This window comes from Pteropus vampyrus, unplaced genomic scaffold (genome assembly GCF_000151845.1).
Source record: "Pteropus vampyrus isolate Shadow unplaced genomic scaffold, Pvam_2.0 Scaffold18, whole genome shotgun sequence".
NCBI lineage: Eukaryota > Metazoa > Chordata > Mammalia > Chiroptera > Pteropodidae > Pteropus > Pteropus vampyrus.
The window spans coordinates 10,740,625-10,744,506 of NW_011888799.1; positions in this window are offsets into that span (position 1 = coordinate 10,740,625).

The window sequence follows — 3,882 nt, forward strand, 5'->3', positions numbered from 1 at the left end:
TAAAATAAATATTAAACTTGGCACATTTACCAAAATTATTTTTTAGTATTTTACAGGGAGTCATCAGTTCATCCACAGAATTTCCAATGTACCAGAGAGCACCTTTAAAAAAAGTTCCATGTCCTTTCCAGCTTAATCTAAGCAAAAGATGCAGCTGTATGGCTATGTTGGACTTTAAATTAAGGTTATGTTGGACTTCAGCTCAAGTTGAACTTTAAGTTAAGGTTACCAATCAAAGGAGTCAAGCTACAAATATTTGTTCTCCAGTAAGCTACATTCCTTGCTATTGCAGTTCACTTTTCTCACCCTGCGACATATAACTTTACACATGTATTTTTTTCTTCTCTATCCTTTGTAAAACTGACATTTTATTCTAAAAAGAGATCCTTCTCCGCCAGTGGATATAAAAATAATTTAATCATGTATCTAGTGTTGAGCAGCACAAGCATTGAGGATAAATAATAAAACACTGAAAGTCTTGCCATGTGATTGTTGAAAAACTTCTTAGAAAAGCTTCTTTTTAAGAAGATGCATCCATGAAAATATTCTGAAGTATACAATAATCACAAATTACAAGTTAACCTACAAGCCACTGAGTGCCTTGCAAATACACTGATAAGAAAATGTTTGTATTAAGATTGCCTTTCACTTCCATTTGCCAAATGAAATGCCTTCATTGTCCCAAAATGCCACTGGTATCCATAAACAAATAATATTTGGAAAATATTTGAATCCATTTCTTGGAACCGATAACACAAGAATTTTCCCTGAAAGAACAACTATTATACTTCGTAATAAAGCTATTTTTACTTCATACATGACAACTAGTAAAGCAAATCATCATTAAGGCAAAGTTTTTCCAGTGTAGGAAATAGGTGAAGATAATTTTCTTCGTAAGAACTAAAGTCAAAGAAACTAAATGTTCTCTTTTTTTCAGATTATTTTGCAATATGATGTTAAGTAAATCTTTTCACTTTTCTCCACCACATTCTCTATTTATAGTGTCAACCATTCTTTTAACTATCTTTCTGTAAGGTTTTGACACATGCCCATAATTGACCAATAGCATAACAACTAGTTCAAAGAAAAACAACCACCACAAAACAAGAAAAACAACAAGGACAGCAAGATGTAAAACAACCAGTTGCTTAATCAATGTGGATTCAAATAACATTTGATAATTTGTGATAACTTTTTTTCTAGTGAGTTTGTGAATTTAGCAGATGTTTTTGTGCAGAATAAATAAAAATGATACAATTCAAGTAAAGTCAAGTTAGCTAAATAATATCAAACTATAAGCAGAAGGCATTAAGAAATATTTAGCAATCAGTTGAGACTTCAGAATCAGTTGTTTTATTCTGTAGCAAATGTCTAGACATGTAGAAGCTGTGTGGTTGGAGATATTTTTAAATAAAAAGAGTGTGTTTTTACATTCCAAAGTAGGATATGAAAAGTGGGTGGCCTTTTAACAACTATAGAAATTTAGGTAATCTTTTCAGACCCCTGACTGTCCTCTCCTTTCCATACATTACTATGAAAAAAAATCAGGTGATGTATGAAAAACACATTAATAATTAGTATACAATAGTGCACAATTGTTATTCCCTTATAAATATTATTTCCAAATATCTAGAAAAATATATAAAAATAGTTGAATAATTTCATAAGCAGAGTGTCAAACCTCCACATATCTAAAAACTAAGAAGAGAATGTGTTTAAAAATACATGAGTATACCAAAGAAGTATACAAAAAAAAGTTATTTTAGTTAATGCCTTTTTTATAACTTTACTGGGAAATCATAACCACATCTAACATTTAACCATAACCTCTTCTTTCCTAGAATTTGTTTAGCTTTTTTAGATTCAGTATAAAGCACAATAATGAGTATGCATTTAAAATTTTTCCGATAATTTTCTGTTAAACATAAAAGAGAAAATATGATGTATCTTACAAGAGTTAGATAGAGATTGCAAAATTTCTCTCTGTAACAATGTCTAATTTTGTGATGAATCAATATCTTACTTGATGACAGAAAAGAAACAGCTTTTGCTATTCTTTAGGTGGAAATTATTCTAGTTGCCTGTCATTTTATGACTATACTAGTCATCTTCCAGGGACAGCATTCATAGTGTATTTGCTTTTTTGGCACATTCGAAAAACAACAACAACAACAACAACAAACAAATAAAAAACAAACAAAAAAACTTTCCATTGCCTTTTGGACAGGGAGTTTAATACATCTAGGAGACAAATTTTGAACCCAGAGAAAAATGTTCAAAATTGGTTATTTATCCTGACTTTGAACATTGGTAGAGAATGGTGCCAGATGAAGATTCAATGAAAAACTAGGGTTTTGTGTTGATGACATTAAGACATAGGGACTATTTTAGTTTCACAATGTTCCAGGTTGTGTTTTGACTAACTACTGAATGAACTTGGATTATATAGTATGCCCAAGTCAAGTGGCTGTCTTGCAGTATGGCAAAATTCAATATATAGATTTCTAAGGCTTTCCTTGGAAAATACATTTCAGATATTCTAAGTTCAGACAATACCACTAACCAATGAATAACTCTTGACTGCTTTTTATTTTTACTTTGTTTAGTAATGAGAATAACACTTATTTTCATATTTGTGAAATTTTGACAGCCTTTTCAATTAAAAAAACTAGGTAAATGTAAAAAATGGTATTATGGAGCTCTGTCTAAAAGAAAACTCAAACAACATCTAAACAGAAATATCATTTTACAGATAAAGCCTGTAACTCAAACAACATCTAAACAGAAATACCATTTTACAGATAAAGCCTACAGTGTTTAAACAGGAGGAAAACCAGTTTTTTAAAAAAAAAAGGCTTGTGGGAAAAACAGTTTATATCACTACAATCAATGTTTTTCCTTCTACATAGCTCCCACACAGTGTATTCATTTCCACACACAAATCTCATGGTGAATTCTATTTAAATCTCCATTTGCAAACTCTGATAAATTTTATTTCAGTTTTAAAGTTAATTTAGATTATAAAAAGGGAATCTCTTATAGAATCAGCTTGAGCTATAAGAAAATTTGTGATATGTTCACTGCTATCGAGATCAGCCCAGTTTGTTGTTCTTGCATCTATTAACCTGTACACTTTGAGTCATTAAGGTGTGCCAAACACTTGGTCAAACTGTGGAACCCTTCTTTCTCTAAGTGAGGGAGAATATAAGAATCTTTATTTCTGCTATCCAGTGATTCATTTATCTTCATCTTTGCTTTGGTCACTCTTTGACTTTCAACCTAGTTCCTAAATCCGGATCCTTGCCTTATTATTCATTGCCAGAAACTCAGCCACCGGCTAATACACGGGTTCCTATCTCAGTTCTAAAAGTCCTATTTTAAGTCCCTGCCCCCAATTATTTGCACCAGTCCTTCCTGATATTGGCTGACAGCCTGAATGAGTCCATTCCTTCTTCCTATGAGTAAGATTTCCACAAATTCAGAACTCTGTGATATCTTCTAAAGTCTGAAACAGAAGCTACCTTCTGTTGTGTATGAGCCACCATCCAACTTACTCCATATAGAAAAAAAAATTTAAATAATGCTTATAATTTACCCCAAATCTTTAACTCTAACCCCCAAATTCAGACACAGCTAAATCAAAGTCAAATTATATTCTTATTACTGCGTTTCATATATTATGAATTTATATACATAAACATACCTCTTTCTCTTCCTCTCAGTATTTTTCTTTCTCTTCATTCTCTTTGTCCTCCTCATCCTCCCACTTTCCTCCTCCTCCAACTCCTTTTTCTTGTAAAGCCAAAGGAAAAGATGTAGAAATTCATAGGGCTCAAGATAGCTAAATGGTTAGTCTTCCCACAAAAGTAACTTGCATGATAT